General features: G+C 40.7%; 1 long non-coding RNA gene across 1 annotated transcript in view; it reads left to right on the top strand.

Annotated features, from left to right (window-relative positions):
- Positions 1-23,054, top strand: part of LOC140464951 (uncharacterized) — a 70,989-nt gene that overhangs the window by 9,491 nt on the left and 38,444 nt on the right. Inside the window, exon 2 of the long non-coding RNA XR_011955034.1 lies at positions 19,641-19,724. This is a non-coding gene — a long non-coding RNA (uncharacterized lncRNA). The remainder of the gene's footprint in view (positions 1-19,640; positions 19,725-23,054) is intronic.

Genomic DNA, 23,054 nt, shown 5'->3' with positions numbered 1-23,054 from the left:
AACAAAATTTATTCACCAGATTACCAAATGAAACACAGAACAGAATAACAAATAATGTAACCTATCCAAAAACTCAATAGATTATCCCAACTTAATGATGCTGTTCCAAATACTTGCAACAATCCCCATAAACACTCCTTTGCACAAAGTAAAATCAAACACGGTCTTACAGGAGAGACAGACATGGCATAGGGATTCAACATGGAACACCATCTTCCATGTAGCTGCTAAAAACCAAATCAAACCAGAGAAAAGCTGAGTTGGGAGAACTGGCCACTCCCCTTTCATTGTGCAAGGTTTTTATTTTAAAAACTTGAAAACCTTTTGCCCAAGGCAGAATCTGCTAGCTTTATTCACATTGGCTCCAACACATCCTTGTGGCACACCAGTTTCTCGTCTGAAATGGCCCCCTCATCCCACTGTCTTCTATTTGTTAGCCAGTTCTTTATCCAGTGTAATATACTAATTCTAATGACATGGGATCTTATTAAGTAGCTGAGTGTGTGATACCTTATCTGAAAATCCAGATATATTACATCTGCTGCTTTTCTTTTATCAATCCTGCTCAATACCTCTTCAAAGAATTATAGTAGTAAGTTTGTCAGACTTCCTTCATAAAGCCACGCTGACTCTGCTTGATTATATTATTCATTCTATCTGCTCTGTTATTATCTCCTTTTATATTAGACTGTAACAGTTTTTTTCCAAAAACAGACATTAAGCCAACTGGCCCATGTTTATCTTTTAGTGTCTCCTTCCCTTTCTTTAAATAAATGTGTTGCATTGGTAGTTTTCCAATCCTTTGGCACTTTTCAAGAACCAGAGGATTCCAATGCAACCACTATCACTGCAGCTCCTTTCTTTATATATCCTAGGATGGATCCCATAAGGTCCAGGCAATTGATCAGTCCTTAGCCCCATTAGGTCCATTTTATTTTTCCCCTTTTAGTTAGTTATTTATTTTCTTCCTTGAATATTTAGTCATTTTGGAATGCTGTTAGTGTCTTCTGCTGTGAAGCCTGATAGAAAATATTTAGTCAACTCCTGGTTCCTCATTGTTATTTTCCCCAACTTTAATCTTTTAAGGATATGCCCATGAGTGATGCAGATATAGGGATCCAGACTGTAGAAATAAGGGAGCCCCAGCGATTGTCAAACAGACTTGAGGATCTTGCAACTTGTGTGGACAAGAGCAGTGACTGTAATGTAGATGAGCAAACTGATCACAGCATCATGGTTCACAGACATTCAAGTAGGGGAACTATAGAAGGAAGAGACAGCATAGCTATTAGGATTGGTCTCTGATGCTGAGAGTATGAGTCCCAAAGGCTGTATATCCTACCAAATTGCAGACATCAGAACATCTTCTCTGGGATGGAGAGGAGCTTGGACTGAGATGAGAGCGTGGTTGTCATGGTCCACATGAGTACCATCTGTATCAGTTCAATTAAGAAATAGGTTCTGCTGAGGAAGCATTAACCGCTAAGAAGTCAATTAAGTAGTAAAACCACTAAGGTATGAATCCCTAAATCTTAAAGCAGAAATTTTGAAAAGACAGACACTTTAACTAGAATAGAATGGTGCTGGAAAAGCACAGCAGATCAGGCAGCATCTGAGGACCAGGAATATCAATATTTTGGGCAAAAGCCCTTCATCAGGTATCCTCATTCCTGATGAAGGGTTTTTGCCAAAGTGTTCATTTTCCTGTTCCTCAGATGCTGCTTGACCTGCTGTGCTTTTCCAGCACCACTCTAATCTTGACTAAAATCTCCAGTGTCTGCCATTCCCTAGACACTTTGAATAAGCAGTTTTCACATGTCCTCAAAGTAGAAGACTTTTAAAGAAACTCAAGAACATTGTTTTTCAATGTGCAGAAGGAACAGAAGAACTTCAAGCAATCATAACCACAAAATAACAAGTACTACAAGAATTAATGGAAGTAAATACTGTCTAGTTCTCACTAGACTAGATGGCCTGCATCCAACAATCTTCAAGGAAATGGCTACAGGTATTATGTGTTAGTCCCAATCTTGCAAAATTCCCTCAATTCTGAAAGGTACTGGTGGATGAAAAAACTATAGTAGTAGTAGCACCTCCTCCTCCAGAAAAGAGGAGGACAGAAAGCAAACAAAAAAGGTCAATCAGTTTATCACATTTCATTGGAAATAAAAAGCTGGAATCGATTAGGAAGGAAGTATTAGTAGTCATAGTAGTACACTTGGTAATTCTTAAGACAATCAGAGCCAACATTATTTTGCAGAAGGAAAACTGTTTGACAAAATTATTAGAGTTCTTTGAGGATGTAACCAGTGGGGAGAATAAAGAGGAACTTGCAGATGTGGTGTATTTGGATTTTCACAAGATATTCTTAGTGCTGCATAAATGGTTCGTGCACAAGATGAGAGCTCATGGTACTAGACATAAAAGTTAACGTCCAGGATTGGGTAACCAACTGGAGACAGCCATGATAAATGGATCACTTTCAGGTTAGGAAACTACAACTAGAGTGCTACAAGGATCAATTCAAAGCTCTCAATTATTGTAAACTACATTAATGCTTTAGATGAAGGGACTCGCTGTATTGGGGTCAAATTTGCTGATGATAACAAAGGTAGGTCCGAATATGTGAACTAGGAATAGACCTTCTACCCCTCAATAAAAACTGAAAGAACTGTGGATGCTGTAAATCAGAAACAAAAACAGAAATTTCTGGAAAAGCACAGCAGGTCTGGCAGCACCTGTGAAGAGAAATCAAAGTTAATGTTTTGGGTCCATTGACCCTTCCTCAAGCCTGCTCTACTATTCAGTAAAATCATGGCTGATCAGTTTACTGCACATTCCTGCATGCCCCTGATAACCATAAGAGCTTCGGACACAGAAGCAGAAGTAGGCACCTTTTAGCTGCCTTAGTTATAATGATTTTATCTACCTTTTTTTTGCCATTAAAAGATTCAAAAACTCTGCTTCTATCACCTTTTTCAGGAAGAGAATTCAAAAGACCTATGATCTTTTGTGAGAAAGAGATTTGTCTTCGATAATAAACTCATGAGTAGATAACCAGAGGTTTGGGATCTTCCCACAAGAGTAAACACTGTTTCAACATCCACCTGTTCAGGAAAGTTACCTTTTTTGTTCTTCTAAATCCTTCCTAATAAGATAATCCCCCTATCCCTGATTCCAGGTATAGTCAAGTAAACCTTGTTAGAACTGTTTCCAACACAGTTACTTCATTCCTGAAATGAAGAGGTCAATACAGCACATAGCAGTCCATTATTTAAAAATAGAAAGAGGGGAAAAAAGGATTACAGACCAAGTTGCCCTAATATTAGTAGTGAGGAGAGTACTGGAGTCTATTACAAAAGACGTGATAAAAGAAAATTCAGAAAACATTACCAGAATTAGACAAACCATGCTTAATAAATCTACTGGGGTTTTTGAGGATGTTGGAGTTTAGATGAGGAAGAACAAATGGATGTAGTGTATTTGGATTTTCAGAATGCTTTTTTTAAAATACATTTATTGAAAACCTTTACAAAATTAGAAAGTTAGAGAAACATGAAAATTTAGCAGCAGAACATCAAAAACTACACTACTATACAAAAGACCTCAAAACTACACTTATTACAAATTGATAAATAAATAATGCCACTCAGCGCAAAAGACCATTGCTCTCAACTTTCGAGAGCATCAATTATTAAACTTTTTTTTTTGAAATTCTTCCTCTCATGGCCTTAGCTTTATCAGACCAAACCATCATGGTTAGACAAAAGCCCTAATCAAAATGGCAGACGGGTCTGTTTCCAAGTAATTCAAAAAGGGCTGCTATGTCTTCTAAAAGTTGTCCATTTCAGATTAGAGAATTTATCTAAAAGGAGACTGTGTGCTCTTTACTGTTACAGATCTGGTATGGAAAAGAGGGTGCTTCAGGCTAAGAGCACTCTTACTCCATCATTTGTTGGGGGGGAAGGTTCCTTGGCGACATAGATCATCTGCGTGAGGTCTGGGAGAGAGTGAGTCAGGAGTTGGGATCCCTTTGGAAATATGGAAGGAGAATGTGAGGAAGATTTCAATATGCTGTGCAGTTGAAGACAAAATCTTAAATTCTGATTTTAAGAGCAAGATGGGTCTATGAGAAGCACAGTCCTCTGGAGCCTTCCCTTTCTTGAGGGTAAGAGAGATATTAGCCTGCCTCAAGGATGGCGGGAAGCAATCATGACTATATGAATATTAAACATGTCTAGCATCAGTTCTGACAGTATGTTTACCAATTCTTTACAAAACTCACTGGGAAGACCATCACGACTGGGCACCTTTCCACTTCAAGTTGCCGCACCATCTCTTGTATCTCTTGCGCTATTAATGGAGCACTAAGGAGAGACATTTGCTCAGCAGTCACCACAGGAAGATCCAAGTTCCTAAAAAAAAAAAAGACTCAATTTTGTCCCATCTATCCTCCGCAACATTCAGACTGATACAGTTCAGAATAGAACCTAGGAAATGCCACATGGATCTTTTTTAGCATTACAGGTAAGAATCCCATTCCCTTCCCTAATAGAAGCAATAGATTGGGAGGCATTCTTCCTAACCAGATAGGCCAGGTAAATATTTGGCATATCACCATGCTCAAACAACCTTTGCTTGTCAAAGTTCCTTCCTGGTTGTATGTATAAGTATGGAGTTTAAGGTAGATGGAAGGGTGGTGATCCGCTGCAGCTTACCTACTGGCCTATTATAATATGTCATCTCAGCTGCCTTCAATCGTGCCTGGAGTAGACGCTGCTGCTCTCCCTTCCGTCACTTTTGGCTGGCTGAGTATGAAATAATTATCCTTCTAGCATAGGCCTTAGCAGTCTCCCAAAGGATGGACAGATTACTAGCTATACCTGAGTTGGTGGCCAAAAATGCCTCCAATTCCCCAGAAAAGTACTCCACAAAATTGCTGCCCTTAAGGATGAAGGGATCCATTTGCCAGTACCATGAGCTCATTGCATTACACTAAATCTCAAATACTAAATATAATGCTGCGTGATCAGAGATGGCAATAGTTGCAATTGAACAAGGTACCACCAAATCTAGAAGAGCTGTTGGGGTTAGGAAAAAATTAATCCTCGTATGGCACGAGGAGGACTGGAAAAGAATGTAAAGTCCCTGCCCATAGGGTGGAGACGTCTCCAAACATCTACCAACCCCAGTTCCACAAAATAGTTCACCCAACTCTTTAGAATGTGGAAAAAGCTTTGGGGGACCTTATGGGCATTCAATCCAGCGCAGGATCCATCAGCCAATTAAAGTCCCCCTTATAATAATATGCCACAACGCAAAGGCCATGAGCTTCCTGCATCCATCAGAAATTTAACTGGTTGGGCCAGAGGACAATACACATTCATAATACCATATTCCTTGCCATGTATTAGGGCCTCAAGGATAACAAACCGACCATATTCATCTTTAACATAATCCATTAAATTAAATGGAAGAATCTTCCGGATGAGTATGACCATTCTTTTTCTCCCCCACCCCCAACCCCCTTTTTGCATGTGCAAAAGAAGACTTGTGGATTCTAATTATGAAAAACTAAAAAAAACTAAATTGACTACAAACCACAAAAAGCTCATAATGGGGGAACTCTACCCCCCCACCCATAGAGGGCACTACCTCCCACACAAATCTCCATTTCCCCCACACCCCAAGCAACAGAAGGAAACAAACAAAATGGTGAACACTTGTGACCACCTCCAATTTATATATCAACACCAATCCTAATTGGAGGAAAAAAATATCAACAGCAGCTTCTTTAAGAAAAGGGTAACATAAGAAACAAAGCAAGCGGGGGAAAAAAACAAGCATTATTGTCCATGTCTATAAATCCATCCAATTTATTTTGAAGCATCCAAGAAATTTTTCACTTGCTCTGAGGAGTCAAATGATCACACTGTCTCCTCATGAATAACACAAAGCACTGCTGGGTATCTCATCAAATATTGAATACCAAGGACCCTTAATTTTCTCTTTAACATCATCAAATGGTTTCCTTCTACTGATTATCGCTGCAGAAAAGTTCTGGAAAAACATTATCTTAGTTCTCTAAGTCAGGGCCTGTGGATCTTTCCCCATTCTTCTAGAACATTCCAGGACACTCTTCTTGTCCTGTAGTTTGAAATCAGACCAGGACCAGATGGGGGCACCGAGCCAGACTCTACCTGCGCACTGCAACCCAGTGAGCTCTGTCAACCTTCGCCTGGTCCACCTCTAGCTGTCCCAGCTTCTTGGCTGGGATGCAGTCTTCAAACAAGCTTGCAAGCTGTCCCCCTGCCACTCTCCCCAGCAGCTCAACAACCTAGATACTTTTCCTCCCCTCTCTTTTTCCAGATCATCGACCTGTTCGGTCAAGGCCCGGATCTGTTTGTCGAGAGCCTGGATCTGCCCTGCTAAGGACTCCACCTCAGTCTCTGATGCCGCAGTCCACCACTTGACCCTTTCAACTCTCTTCCCGAGCCCTTCCAACTCCTTCTGCTTTTGTAGCATGACCGAAATCGGCTCAAGCCGAGTACAATTGTCTTCCATCAACTCCTTGATCATCCCTTGCTGAAGAACTCGGTGATCCAATATCCTGCTGCACTGGTGCCTCTTTCTTGGCTGCCGAAGGAGCTGCAGCTGTATCTGCAGTCACATTTGCAGGCCGGCCCAAAGCCTTTGGCGAGTGTCCTGTGTGTTGAAGCTTGGCTGTATGCTTTCCTTTTGTAATCCTCGCTTGCTCAAAATGGATTTGCAGTCGAACCTTGACTGTCGAAACATCAACCATCCGAATGCCAGACCATCCAAGATTCCAAGGCCCTGCAAAAATGGTACCAAGCAATCCAGCATTCACTTACCAGTTAAACGGCATTGTAGCATGCATTGCTGGATAACTGAGAGATGTTTGTATCCGGCATTATGGCATGCCTGGCCAGAGAATCGAGAAATGTTTGAACAACCAGCACTCGAGAATACCGCTCGTTTCCAGCCACCTGAACGATCAATCAGCCAAACAAATATTCCCCGCCCGTTTTGTTCGGACACTCTAGGCTCCACTGCAAATGGATTTAAATGGTTTAACAACTGTTTAACATCAATTTTTTTTTAAAAAATCACTACTGCTGGGCTGGGGTGCAGAGCTCAGCAAGGCAGATAGCTCAGATCGCCACCGTCTTGAATTCCCCCTCAATGCTTTTGGACAAAATTAAAGCAAATGGAATAGGGATTAAGATATTGGCATGGATTGAGAACTAGTTGACAAACAGAAAATAAATAGAATGGTTTTAAAGTGGGAGCACAGTGACTACTGGGGTACTGCAAAGGACAAAGCTTGGGGCCCCAGCTATTCACACTATAGGATTCTGAGGGACAAGATTTATATGCATTAGGAAAGGTAAAAACAAGGACTGCAGATGCTGGAAACCAGATTCTAGATTAGAGTGGTGCTGGAAAAGCACAGCAGTTCCGAGCGGTGGCTGATGGAGTTTTATTTTGCTGAAAGTGGGGGGTAGCATTTTAGTGAGGCAAACCAGATCAGGACTTCTACAGTTAATGGTAGGGCCCTCAGGAGTGTTGCTGAACAAAGAGACCTAGGAGAGCAGGTACATAGTTCCTTTGAAAGTGGAGACACAGGGTGGTGAAGAAGGCATTTGGCGTGCTTGCCTTCACTGGTCAGGACATTGAGTATAGGAATTGGGAGGTCATGTTGCAGCTGTACAGGATATTGGTGAGGCCCTTATTGGAATACTGCATAAAATTCTTGTTGCTCTTCTATAGGAAGGATGTTCTTAAACTTGAAAGGGTGTAGAAAAGATTTACAAGGGCGTTGCTGGGACTGGAGGCTTTGAGTTATAGGGAGAGGCTGACTAGGCTGGGGCTTTTTCCCTAGAATGCTGGAGGATGACCTTTTTATAGAGGTTGACAAAATCATGAGGGGCATGGATAGGGTGAATAGCTAAGGTCAATTTCCTGGGGTAGGGGAGTCCAAAGCTATAGGGCATAGGTTTAAGATGAGAGGGGAAAGATTATAAAAAGGACCTGAGGGGCAATGTTTTCATGCAGAGGGTGGTGCTTGTATGCAATGAGCTGCTAAAGGAAGTGGTGGAAGAAGAACATGTAGATGGCTTCATGAATAGGAAGGATTTAGAGAATTTGAGCCAAATGCTGGCAAACAGGGTGAGTTTAGATTGGGATGTTTGGTCAGAGTTGTCGAGTTGGACCAAAGCATGTATTTCCATGTTGTATGACTCATATGTAAATATAATGCAAATGCCTTGAATGAGGGGAGTGAATGCAACATTTCAAAGCCTGTTGATATCACAAAACTGGCAAGATTGAGAGTTTTAGGAGGATACAAGCATGCTTCAAGGTCAATCAGAATGAGTGGGCAAACATGTGGCAAATACAGTCCTACTCAGCTAAAATTTATGTTACACACGTTGGTGTGTGGAAAACAAAGGAAGAATAAAGGTTGTTCTGCTATAATGTGCGTTTCGTTAATGGGAATTCACTAACGCAATTGAAGAATCTGGGGTCACTTTTTCTCAAGGGCGAACTTTAAAACGTGCGTTGGCTGTAACATGATTACATCTCCAATACTTTAGTAGAATTGTGCTTTAGAAAGTGCATTTAATGTGGGGTTGCATAAGAACACAGCCATAGTGTTATAGAAGAACTACCTGTATTATTTAGATGGTGATATATGGAGAAATACAGATGTACAAAGGTATCGGGGTATCCTTGTACACCTGTTAATGAAAGTAAACAGGGAGATGCAGCAAGCTATTAGAAAGGCAAATGGTATATCAGCCTTCTTTGTAACAGAATTTGAAGTAGGGATGTTTTACTGCAGTTCCTTTTGAGCCTCAGTCAGATTATCCCTGGCCTATTGCATACAGTTTTGCTCTCCCTACTTAAGAAAGGATATGCTTGCTGTAGAGAGATTGCAGTTGATTTTCACCAGGCTGATACTGGGGATGGCAGGTCTGTCCTATGAGGAGAAATTGGTCCAACCTGGCCTGAATTCACGAGAGTTTAGAAGGATGAGAAGGTATCTGATTGAAACATTTCAAATTCCAACATGGCTGTACACATCTTTGACCAGATCTTTGCACACAATAAACTGATCTATATCCCTTTGTTTTTTTGGGTCCAATTCACAACTTTCATTCTACCTATCATTATGATTCAAATTGGTATCCTCCAGTGGTCCCTACCATCACAGACATCCGTCTTCAGGTAATTTGATTCACTCCATCCGATATCAAGAAATGGTTGGATGCACTGGATACAGCAAAGGCTATGGATCCTGGCAACATTCTGGCCAAAAACTTGAGGACTTGTGTTCCAGAACTTGCCAAATCCTATCTAAGCTGTTCCAATACAGCTATAACACTGGCAACCATCTGACAATGTGGAAAAGTGCCCAGGTATATCCTATACACAAAATGCAAGACAAATGGCTAATTATTTTCCCATCAGTTTGCTCTCGCAGTAAAGTGATGGAAGGTACCATTTAAGCTATGAAGCAGCACTTTCTTTTTACCTATAACCTGCTCATTGACAACAAATTTGTGTTCTGCAGGGCTGCTCAGCTTCTGACTTCATTCCAACCTCAGTTCAAACATGTACAAAAGTACTGAATTCCAGAGGTGAGGTTAGAGTGAACGTCCTTGATATCAAAGCCACATTCAATTGGGTATCAAAGGGGCAAACTCTCTGCTGGTTGGAGTCATACCTGGCACACAGATGGTTGTTTAGAGGTCAGTTATCTTAGCTGTAGGACATCCCTGCAGGCGTCCCTCAGGGAAGTGTCCTCAGCCCAACCATCCTCAGCTGCTTCATGAATAACCTCTGACCTTCCCCCCCCCCCCCCCCCCCCCCACCCCGCTCCCGAATCATAAGGTTAGAAGTGGGGATGTTTGCTGAGAATTGCAAAATGATCCGTACCATTTGCAACTCCTCAGTTGCAGATATCAAAGCAGACATGTTCAAATGCAACAAGATGTGGACAATATCCAGGCTTGTGCTGACAACCGACAAGTACCATACACACTACACAAATGCCAGACAATGAACCTCTCCAATAAGAGGTAATCTAACTACTACCCCTTGACATTTAATAGTGTTACCATCATTAATTCCCCCACTATCCATATCCCTGGGGTTATTATTGACCAGAAACTCAATTGGATGCACATAGATACCAGCTACAAGAGCAGGTCAGAGGCTACGAATGCTGTGGTAACTCTCCTAATTCCCCAAAGCCTCCCCACTAGACACAAGTCAGGAGTGTGATGGAATGCTCCACAACTGCGTGAGTGGATCAAACTCCAACAACACTTAAGAAGCTTGATATTATCCAAGACAAAGCAGCCTGCTTTATTGGCACCATTTTTACAAGCATGCACTCCCTTTACCACTGATGCTCTGTAGCAACAGTGTGTACTATATTTAAGATCCAGTTCAGAAATTCACCAAACATCCTTAGTTAGCACCTTTTTTGAGCTCCTGACCATTTCCATCTAGAAGGACAAGAGCAACAGATACACGAGAACACCACCAACTGTAAGTTCTCTTTCAAGCCACTCACCATCCTGACTTGGAAATATGCTGATGTTCTGTCACTGTGCCCCAGTCAAATTCCTGGAATTCCCTCTCAAATGGCATGTGGGTCTATCTATGGCATGCAAACTTCGTTGGTTCAAGAAGGCATCTCACCAGCACTTTTTCTCAAAGGCTCCTAGAGATGGGCAATCAGACAGCAACACCAACATTCCACGAGTGAAAATATAACTGTCATCAGCAAATGTAGTAACTGTACTATCAGTTCTTTCATCCAAGGTATTTACATAAATTGTAAAAAGCTGATTCCCCAGTACTGATCCCTGTGACACACCATTTGTTACATTTGCCAATGAAAAAACGATCCATTTATGCCAACTCTGTTCCCTATGAACTAACCAATTTTCTATCCATCCCAATGATGCCCTCTATGCTGAGTTTTTTTTTTATTTTCCACAATAACCTTTGTGGGGCACCTTGCAAAATGGTTTTTGGAAATCTTACTACTGTACCTTGATCTTTTTTAAATGCTCAGCAATAATGTTTTTAATAATAACATCTGTCAGAGGGAAAATTTAGAAGCTAAGCCTTACTGGTCTGTGGTCTCCTGCTTTTCTATCTCCCATTTTGAAGAAAGAAGTTTTGGTCACTATTTTCCAATACAATGGAAGCTTCATTGAAACTAAGGCACTTGGGAAATTAAAAGCAATGTGTGACTCTCTCATCAGTCACTTCTTTTCAGATCCTCAGATGAATTCCATCAGAACCCAGGGACTTGTAAGCCAGCATTTGCAACAATATGCACAGTACCACTCACTAGCGATTGGTAATTTTATTGATTTTCCTCTCTCCCTTCCAGTTCCTGATTTACAGCTACTTTGGGCATGTTACTCGTATCTTCTTTATGGAGACCAATGCAATGTATCAGTTCAATTCATCTGCAAGCTTGTTATATTTTTGATGACTAATTTCCTGGACTCAATTTCTATCAGACCTATAAGCTCTCTTTGTTTAATTCTTTTTTTTGCTTTTAAACTGTCCCCAGCAAGTTTTACCATCTGTTTTTCTATTCCTAGTTAGCTTTCTTCTTCCTTATTTGTTAACTTTTTAGTTATGATAAGCTGCTTTTTATTGTACTATCCAATCTTCTAACCTGTTACAATTCCACAAAGCTTGTTATGTTTATTTAAAAAAATTGATACTATCTTTTAACCTTCTTCATTAACCATGGATGGTGGGTCCACCCTTGGATATTTATCTTTTTTGTTGAAATATATTAATTTTATGTATTGTGATATCCTCTTAAATGTTTGCCATTGCTCCTCTGTTACAGCCTAATTTTTTGGTTCACTTTAGCTAACTCTGCTTTCATGTCCTCATAATTACCCTTATTTAAATTGGAAATACTAATCTTTTACCCATTCTTCTCTTCCTCAATCTAAACATTTAAACTGCAATCATAGGTGGCAGCAGCCATAATATGGGCAACTTTTTTTGTAAGATCATTAACGTGATGCGAGGACCCTGAGCTGTGGAATACCTTCGCTACACTTCCATGTCCCTGTACGTTGCTTTTCTTTTTAAACATGATTTAGAAGTGCCAGTGTTGGACTGGGGTGGACAAAGTTAAAAATCACACAATGCCAGGTTAAAGACCAGCAGGTTTATTTGGAAGTACTAACCAGATAGTTAGTGATGTAGGAGCAATACTCTGAAAGCTAGTACTTCCAAATAAACCTGCTGGTCTAGAACAGGGGTGGGCAATTAATACTTCCAAGAGGCCACATGAGAAACCTGAGTTGTGTTGGAGGGCCGAACCAACAATAAGTTGAACATAATTCTGCTCAGTGTTACTTTCCTCCCATTGTAAAAAGTACTAACTTTTATATAGTTTTGCACATTCTGATATAATAAAGATTATGAAATGTGGAGTAGGTCAAATATAGAAAAAATAAACAGTAAAAACAATAATTTCAGTATTTTATTTTTAACATGTTAATCTCACAAACCAATAATGAAAAGTTGTTTCATTATTGTTCAGTATTGCAAACCACTCTATACAAAAAGCAATAAGTGCATTTGCTGTTTTTTCAGTTCATTTTACTTGTTTAGTGAGAAAAATCCAGTCTGTTTTGGGCTCGAACAAGTGACTGAAATCTGGTTGAATGTCTGAGGTGGATATGCGAAGGACAGCTGAGAGGAGATCATCAGTGATCGAGGATCGGTATTTGGATTTGTTGAACTTCATCACTGAGAATGTCTGTCTGTTCACATATATAGGTAGATCCAAAGAGGACTAGAATCTTCTGAGCATGCCTCCTCATGTGTGGAAAGTTCTTCTCTTTGAGGGAAGAGTAAAAATCAAGCAGTGAGACTGACCTAAAGTACTCTGCCAGAAGTGTGTCAGACTGCAGGTCAATGAGTTCAAGCTGAACATCGCTAGGTGCATTCTCCGCATTGCATGTAAATGGGGAAAGAATCATGTGCATTTCATTCTCAACCATTTTAAAGTCTAGAAATCGCCTTGAAAATGCACCATGCAGTGTTTCTAACATAGATGAGTACCTGTGGAGGTGATCAGCTGAAGGTGCGGCTTCTTTCAGTGTTGGCAAGTGGGTGAGAATGTTATCCTCCATTTGACTCGAGAGAAGCTGCAACTTTCTCATAAAAGCCTTCGCTAAGTTGTACATTTCATGTACAAAAAGGCCCTTGCACTGCAGTTTCACATTTAGTTCATAAGTGCCAATCACATCAGCAGCAAAACCAAGGTCTGCAATCCAGTCTACATCTGAAAGCTGTGGAATGCCATTCCCTTTCTCCACACAGAAATCTTGAATCTCTTCTCTCAGGCCCCAGACACTTTTTTCAGCATTTTGCCCAGGCTGAGCCACCTGACAGCTGTGTGGTAGCCTATGTCACGATGTTCAGTCTCATTTTCCTCCAAAAGTGCAACAAACTGCCTGTGATTCAAAGCTCTTGGCTTGATGAAGTTAACTATTTTAGTTACAACATCAACCACTTGGTTAATTTTTAACACCGACTTACACAACACTTCCTGATGTATAATACAATACAAAAATACCAATTTCTGTTCAGGGTCAATTTCTGTCACTTTATCCTGCATTCTCTTTCAGAGTCCAACATTTTTTTCCTGTTACATTTGGACAACCATCTGTTATCACACCCGTCAGCTTGTCCCATTTTAGTCCTAATGTGTCCAAACATGCATTTAACTCCATGAACAAATCAGTTGTTGTTCCTTTCATTGACTGCATGCCTGCCAGCTCCTCTGTAATTTTAAAGTCTGTAGTTATCCCACACACGAAGATGAGTAGCTGGGCTGTGTCACATACGTCGTAGCTCTCATCCAAAGCCAAGGCAAAAAAAGTCAAAGTTGACCGCTCTGTGCTGTAGCTGAAGCTCCAGATTTCTCGCGATGTCCCCAATCCTTTTCGTTACAGAGCGGGAGAGGGGCACATTCTCAAATGCCTCCTTATTCTCCAGGCGTATTAGTTCTGCAGAGTCCAACAAGCACTTCTTAATAAACTCTCCATCAGAAAACAGTTTACTGTTTCTGGTGATTTTGTGGGATATGACATAACTTGTCTTGGAGTGAGCTGACATTTTTGAGGGCTAGCCAGCAAGCATCAATTTTAGCTGTTCACACACGCACATACATGCGCATATGTGTCCATACGTAAATAAAAAAACATCCTTTTCAAAACAAAAGCAACACAGTTGTATTGCGTGCATGGTGAAAATACTTTTTCATTTATGTCCTAATTTAAGATTGACCTCATGTGGGCCGGACAGGAACGACTAAAGGGCCTGATATGGCCCGCGGTTGGCAAATTGCCCAGGTCTGGTCTAGAACCTGGTGTTGTGATTTTTTTTAACTTTCTTTTTAAAGACACATTAAATCCCCAACTTTTTGACCAAATTTTAGTAAATTTATCATTTAAAGCCTCACATCAAACATGGAAAATTAACTAGTCATCCTTGTGCCTTTTCCTCTGCTAATACTGTATGTGAGATACTACCCCGGTGGCTGCAGCATGACTGGTAAAAGACTGATCTTTATATTGTAGGAAATCTAATGATGAAACAGACCCTTCAGGCCAGCAAATCCACACGAACCCTCCGAAGAGCAACCCACCCAGACCCATTCCCTTACATTTACCCCGACTAATGCACCTTACACTTCGGCCACTTCACCTAACCTACACATCTTCGGACTGTGGGAGGAAACCGGAGCACCCGGAGGAAACCCATGCAGACACGGGGAGAATGTGTAAACTCCATACAGATAGTTGCTCAATGAAGGAATTGAACCCAGGTCTTTGGTGCTGTGAGGCAGCAGTGCTAATCACTGAGCCACCATGCCGCCCCATAGTTAAGAAGCCGACAAATGGCCACGAAGAGTGACCTTGAGTAGCTCTGGGCCAATATCAGATCGGTTTGCAGCAGCCCAGGATGGTCTCCTGACAGTGATTAGAAAGAGCACCGGTGCATTGCAGAGGTGAGAATATGCATAATGTCAACATGAACTAGGAGAGGAGATCTGCAGTCCTTCAAGCTAGTACCTCGCCAACACCGGTGCCTCAGTAATTCTCATAATCCACCTGAGGATACTTACTGGAGTGACACTCTCGAATCTGTTTTGAACGGTGAAATCTTACCCCTCTCCCGGTTTTTGGAATCATCCATTTCAGCTTCCAACATATGTCTCCTTTTGATACCCATGTCAGGTAAGGTACATGGGGAATTGCTGAATCCCCTTTGGAACTCACCAATGGAAATGTTCCTGCACCTAGCAGAAATATCAGATATCTTCCTATTGAACATCACTCTTCCTATAAATGGTGGGTTTGGTGGCGGTGAGATTGGAGTAACCAGCTAATTTCCTTGTCTTCCTGATGTGGGAAATTGATCCATTGTAAAAATGGATAACGGATTAGGATTCAGGGATTACAATGAGGCTGTGAAAACATTGTCAAAGACTATTCCTCTCCAGTTCATGCCTCCCAACAGCTGTCATGACTTGGGGTCATGGTGAGTATCTGGCAAATCTGTCCTCTTTCATGAAAGCTTCTATCAAGCTGCCACAACATATTTCTCCATATTTGTTCTGGTAACTTCACTTTGTAGAACAGTCATGCAGGTGATCCTCTTACATATTTAAAATTCAAATCAATCCCAACTGCTTTGGGATAATGGATAAAAGTCCACCCTGAATCAATCGGAGTGCCTCTGAGAAAAATCCACCGTTTGCTGTCATCATCTTTCATAAGACGCATACAATGGCAGGCCAAATAGCCTGCTGTCATACATTTTAGTGGTATGCTGGCCTTTATTGGTCAGTGCATTGAGGTTAGGAGTTGGGAGGTCATGTTGCAGCTGTACAGGACATTGATTAGGCCACTTTTGGAATTAGCATTTAATTCTGGTATCCAAGCTATAGGAAAGTTGTTGTGGAACTTGAAATGATTCAGATGTTGCCAGAATTGGAGGGTTTAAACTATAGGGAGAGGCTGAAAAGGCTGGGGCTATTTTCTCTGGTGCATTGGAGGCTGAAGGGTGACCTCATTGAAGCTTAAAATCATGAGGAGCATGGATAGGGTGAATATCCAGATCCTTTCCCCGGGGTAAGGGAGTCCAAAACTAGAGGGCATAGGTTTAAGGTAAGAGGGGGAAAATTTAAAAGGTACCTAAGGGGCAACATTTTCATACAGCGGTTAAACAAAGAAAATTACAGCCCTCCAAGCCTGCACTGATCCAGATGTGCTTTCTAAACCTTGTGCTGATTTTCCAAGGGTCTGTATCCCTCTGCTCCCTGCCCATTCATGTACCTGTCCAGATACATTTTAAATGACACTATCATGCCTGCCTCTACCACCTCTGCTGGCAACATGTTCCAGGTACCCACCACCCTCTGCATAAAGAACTTTCCATGTATATCTCCCTTAAATTTTTCCTCCTCTCACTTTGAACTTGTGATCTCTAGTAATGAGTCCCCCACTCTGGGGGGGGAGAAAGCTTCTTGCTATCCACCCTGTCAATACGTCTCATGATTTTGTAGACCTCAATCAGGTTTCCCCCCACGTACTTCTTTCTAATGAAAATAATCCTAATCTACTCAACCTCTCTTCATAGCTAGTGCCTTCCATACCAGGCAACATCCTGGTGAACCTCCTTTGCACCCTTTCCAAAGCATCCACATCCTTTTGGTAATGTGATGACCTGAACTGGCCACAGTATTCCAAATGTGGCTGAACCAAAATCTTATACAACTGTAAAATGACCTGCTAACTCTTGTACTCAATACCCCATCCGAAGAAGGAAAGCATGCCATATGCCTTCTTGACCACTGTATTGACCTGCGTTGCCATCTTCAGGGAACGATGGACCTGAACACCCAGATCTCTCTGTACATCAATTTTACCCAGGACTTTTCCATATACTGTATTGTGCATTCTTGACTTGGATCTTCCAAAATGCATCACCTCACATTAAACTCCATCTGCCATTTCCATGACCAACTCTCCAGTCTATCTATATTCTCTGACAGTCCTCTTCACTATCTACTACTCCACCAATCTTCGTGTCATCTGCAGACTTGTTAATCAGACCACCTACACCTTCCTCCAAATTGTTTATGTATATCATAAACAACAGTGGTCCCAGCGTGGATTCCTTTGGAACACCACTGCTCACAGGTCTCCATTTTGAGAAACTCCCTTCCACTACGACTCTGTTTCCTGTTGCTCAGCCAGTTCTTCATCCATCTAGCTAGTACATCCTGGACCCCATGCGACTTCACTTTCTCCATCAGCCTACCATGGGGAACCTTCTCAAATGCCTTACTAAAGTCCATGTATATGACATCTATAGCCTTTCCCTCATCAATCAACTTTATCACGTTCTCAACAAGTTCTATTAAGTTGATAAGACATGACCTTCCCTGCACAAAACCATGTTGCCTATCACTGATAAACCCATTTTCTTCCAAATGGGAATAGATTCTATCTCTCATAATCTTCTCCAGCAGCTTTCCTACCACTGACGTCAGGCTCACTAGTCTATAATTATCTGGATTATCCCTGCTACCCTTCTTAATCAAGGGGACAACATTAGCAATTCTCTAATCCTCCAGCACCTCGCCTGTGTTCAAGTATGCTGCAAAGATATCTGTTAAGGCCCCAGCTACTTCCTCTTTCGCTTCCCTCAGTAACCTGGAATAGATCCCATCCAGACCTGGGACTTGTCTACCTTATTGCCCTTTAGCATGCCCAACACTTTCTCTCTCCTTATGCTGACTTGCCCTAGAGTAATCAAACATCTATTCCTAACCTCAACATCCATCATGTCCCTCTCCTTGGTTAATATCGATGCCAAGTACCTACATGCATGGTTGATGCATGTATAGAATGAACTGCCAGAGGAAGTGGGGGAGGCTGTTACAATTACAATTAAAATGCAGCTGGATGGTGTAGATGAATAGGAAGGGTTTAGAGCCAAATGCTGGCAAATGGGACTAGAATAATTTAGGATATCTGGTCAGCAAGAATGAGTTGGACTGAAGGGTCTGTTGCCATGCTGCACATCTCTATAACTTTATGACTCCATAACACACATTGGATTAACTGATTTGGTGTTCACCTAAAGGGAAAGTTAGCTCATAATGTGTATGAAATATACCACTAAAAATTAACTGTATTTGTCTGACATGTTGATTGGGATAAAACAAAGGAAGGACAATTGTAAAGTTCAAACAAATGCTTAAGCATAATTAATTTTGAATAAGTGTTAGGTGGGGCTCCAAGAAGAGATATATAATCGTGGAAATCATCTTCAATAATCAAGTCTCAGTTAGGATACACTGACCTTAGAATTGTGGCAGTTGGCATGTACCAAAATGACCCTTGCACTTCAAGGGTTCAATTATGAGGAGTGTTAAAAGAAATTAGGATTGCAGATATTTTTAATCAACCCATTCAGATAAGTTCTGACACACGACTGGAGCAAGTGAGACTTGAATCCAGTATTCTGGATCAGAAGAAAGAACACTACCATTATACTACAAGACTCACCTATTTATGTATTAGCACATATGCAAACATCACAATTGCAAATAGTAAATTTGTTCACATGGCTTTCTATTTATATATTTAATCAACCTTTTTGGGTATGTTATGGCGCATTTCTGGAGCTGGTAGAGCTTGGGCCTTGACCTCCAGCTCAAAGTTAGGGACACTACCACTGCACCACATGAGCCCTAAATAAAGGTTGTATTCCCTGGAATTTTAATGATCTGATCAAAGTCTTCAAACTACTAAGGGAAACAAATAAGATAGATGGAGATAGAGTATTTTTGTCAGTTTAAGATGAACAATAATAGCCTGAAAATGGGTGCCAGACCTTTCAAGAGTGATGTTTGCAAACATGCCTGCAATCTGGCTGACAGAAATTGGGAACTCTCTTCCACAAACAGCAATTGATGCTCAAGCAATTGTTAATTTTAAGTCTGAGATGGACTGATATTTGTTAGTTAAAGGTATTACAGAACTAAGGCAAAGGTGGGTAAATAGAGTTAAATCTGATTTAGTCAGGATCTCAGTGAATGGTGAAAAAGGATCTGTTCTTATGTTGCAGTAAGATGGAGAATGTGAAAAGTCTCTGGGATAGTCAAATAAATATGACATATGGAATAATATTAAGAGATGAATTCAATAAACAATTTAAGGAATGCAATATATAGCAATATTGAAAACTGGTGGAGATCTGAATTAGTTCGCTATGATCGTAAAGTTTTAAATTACCTGGCTTCTGCTATGTCAGTATGGATGTTAGTAGCAGAGGCTGTGTTTCAAAAAATACTTAAGTATGAAATTAAATCTCTTGTGACATGAAATCAGCATTGGGAGCATTCTGGATTGATAATGTTCCTAGTTCATGGTGACTGATCAACATGTTGAGTGTATAAACTTATATTTAATCTTCTATGTTGTCTAATAAACTTTATTGAATTGATTTACTTTCTGATCTTGAACCTTTCTTTAAAGAATGCATTATCCAGGAATGAGGAAATTCGCTGCAGATTAAGTTGGAAAAGGTGGCGTTGTGCTTCTTGGAACAAAAGAATTTGAGTGAGTTTGATAGAAATGTACAAAATTATGAAAGTTTTAGAATGAGATAAGACGAGAAAAAAATCTTTTCCCATGGCTGCATGGTGGAATTAGATACATTCGATGATTTCAAAAGGAAATTGATGAAAATAAATGTACAGGACTATGGTGACAGTGTTGGTGAATGAGGCTGACTGAATTGCTTCATCAATGGTGAGGTGACACTGTCATATGGGTGTCTCTCCTCTTCATACATGTCTTCAAATGAGTTTCTGGTGTACTGCAGTCTGTTGTCAGACACCATCTGTTTCACGACACTGAGTAAACTGATGCTGATCATGTCACAGTGATGTTCACACTCATTATGTTGCTAAGTGGTCAACCAATGAGAAATTTAGAGAAATGATCCATTGCAATCATCTCCAAATACTGTGAATTGGTCTGTGGCTACTTTCGTCCAAGAAGTGGATGCGAATACTCCCTCCTCTTCTTGTGTTGATACATTTGGTTTGTTTCAAATTTACTTCTGAGTCATTTTATCCACCTCCAACCAAAGGTCATGCTCTTCCACTCTTACGACTGCCTGCAACATCTTCCTTCAGTCACCCTGACCCGTGACACCACTAACACTGCATGCCACCTGTGCTGCCCACTCACTGTCTCAGGCCACCTCACCACCTGCAGAGGAAGTAACAGCTGTGCAACCACTTTCATGTCTGTATGTGTGTGTCTCTCTCTCTCTCTCTCTCTCTCTCTCTCTCATTTTAGAAGGAAAACAGCCGCTAATAGGGGAGAAAGAGTCAAGACAGGTGGGATGGCCAACATCTAACATCTGGCACTTCATGCTTTATATGGGCAGCATCCTGATTCTGACTGAGGTGTAGCACTGAAGTGCAGAATTGTCCTGAAAGTGGACTAAAGATGAACCATGAACGCTCTTGGAGGTTGGGACATATCAAATGGCAAAGCCTTAGATGTGGAGTGTCCGTGGTTAGATGGAGAGTGTCCTGAGATGTTGGTGCCTGGTGTCCAACATGGAGACCCCTTTGGAGCATACGGCAAGCTGACATCAATAAGTAACTGGTCTGACATCCATGTTGAGAAGGATGTCTAGCTTTTTGGCGGGTTTGAAAAGAATGGAAGCTGAATATTAATGGAGTGAGTTGTGGTGTTAACATGGCATTTATTGACCAAAACTAACCCTAACTGGTAGCTCCATGCTGTCAAGTGAGGAACACGCCACATTGCTTGTCAGTAGCATAAAAGATGGCGTGAGATACTGCTGATGTTTGGATAGCTGTCAGCAGAGGTCTTGTGTAATCCTTCCAAAAATCTCTACACATCTGACTCCCGTAAGGGTTTAATCAAAATTGATCAATTATTTAAAAGGTAATCTGATATTTGACTGAAAACAATAAATATTTCAGGAAGAAATTTGTAATTTGGACCGAGGTCACAATTGGCCAGATTTTGTTTGACCAATGAGAGAGGATAGGACTAATGACACACCTTTCTTTTCCCCTCCTCAGCAAATATATAATTCAAATGGTGCCAGTTATTCTCCATTATGTTGTTTTGATGAGGTGAAGGGGATTTCACGATTCTTTAGATGACTGATATTAAGCAGATACTTCTTGTTACAGTAGCTTACATTAGCATTATACCTAAACAAATTACATTTATCTCACTATTTATTTAGGTTAGCAATCTGCTTTGGTCTCTCCACAAGACCTGCATCATTCTTTAGAGAAGAGTCACATTCAAGCATGTGACAATGCTCCCCTGCATTATTCGTTAATATGTAGATGTGAGGGGTCATCAGTATTTTAATTTGACTCTCTTGACTGTGGAGAAATTTCTTTTCCATTATACTGCATATGAAGTATAATTCATGAAGTGTAAATATGAAGTTTACAGGATGTAATGGAGCAGGAAAGTTCCAGGAAAAAATGTTTTGCTAGATTTCTGCTGATTTGGTGCTGCACCTGCGTTTCTGCACTTTAAACTTGAACTTTGATGGACACCCAATTTCCTGTGTTCTTGTGTACTTAATGGATGGTGTTGTTCATCTCAACATAAAGTACTTGGCTGCAGTTGCTAGGCACTGAACTATACATGAATGCAAGTTTAACGTGAATGTAGGAAGATTTAGTGAACAATTTTCAGGCTATTTCCACAGCACTTTTATCATTTGTGCTGCTGCAATGATTTTCAGTAGCCTTTGTGCTAATTGTTCTGCTTTTTTTTTGCTTAATGCTAAGATGGTGGGTGCTCCATTGAAAATGCTGTGAATACCTGAGCATTGAAAGGAGGTGAGGTGCAATAGTGGGAGGCAATTGCTAAGCAACTGACATTAAGCCTTTCCCCTTGTGATATTTCAGACTTCATTTTAACATCAGTTGTAAGAGCTGAGTGAATGACAGTGTAGACTGAGTTTCAATCTAAAGTGATGAGTACAAGGTCCATTCTGGGTGCAAATATGTATTTGTAAATTATACAGAATTTATTAAGTTTATCATAACAAGTGCAAAATTAATAATTAATAAAAACAGTGATTTTACAGTCAATCTGCTGCAGGACACCAGTTTGTGACGCTGGCTGACTGGGCAGTGGTCTACTTTCTGGTTTTGTTGATTTAAGGTCTCAGTGTCTTTGATCATTTTGTGTATGAATCACTGAAAACATTGGTCTTTTTTAACCCTTAATGGACACTAGCTCCTGTGTTTGATCAAAGACAACCTGAATTCCAATTAACTTCTCAGTTCTTGAACAATCATGGCCAGTCTTGGATTGACTAAACACTATTTGCCCAATTCCTGTTTGGCTTCTTTAAAAGTAATGATCATATTACTGATATTACTTCCTACTGTCTCTAACTCACTCATTCCCACAATATCACCATCTTCATAATAGCTGTCCCTTTTTTTTTTCCAACTCCATAATCTGTGCCAAGATAAATGGGGGTCAGTTAACTGAGTTGGCTGGATAGCTGCTCTATGATGCAAAGTGATACCAATAGCATGGGTCCAATTCCTGCAGTGGCTGAGGTTACCATGAAAGTGCCACTTTCTTGACAACATTCCTGAGGCATGATGACCCTCAGGATAAATTACCAGGAATCATCTCTTTCTAATGAGAGCATGGGGCTGTAGTTACTTCACAACATAAAGCAGCATCAATTGATCTACCTGGCAAGAGAATGCAGTGTCACTTCCCAATAATTAACCATCATCCCGAATGCCTGAATTGATAAATCAAAGAAGACCAAAACAACTATATGGCTGCAAAACTCACAACATAACCTAATTCCAAAGTTATATACTTTGAAATGCATACTCTGTGAATATAGTT

This window comes from Chiloscyllium punctatum, chromosome 3 (genome assembly GCF_047496795.1).
Source record: "Chiloscyllium punctatum isolate Juve2018m chromosome 3, sChiPun1.3, whole genome shotgun sequence".
NCBI lineage: Eukaryota > Metazoa > Chordata > Chondrichthyes > Orectolobiformes > Hemiscylliidae > Chiloscyllium > Chiloscyllium punctatum.
Note: the sequence above shows the minus strand (reverse complement) of the source record. Positions and strands in the feature narration are given on the sequence as shown.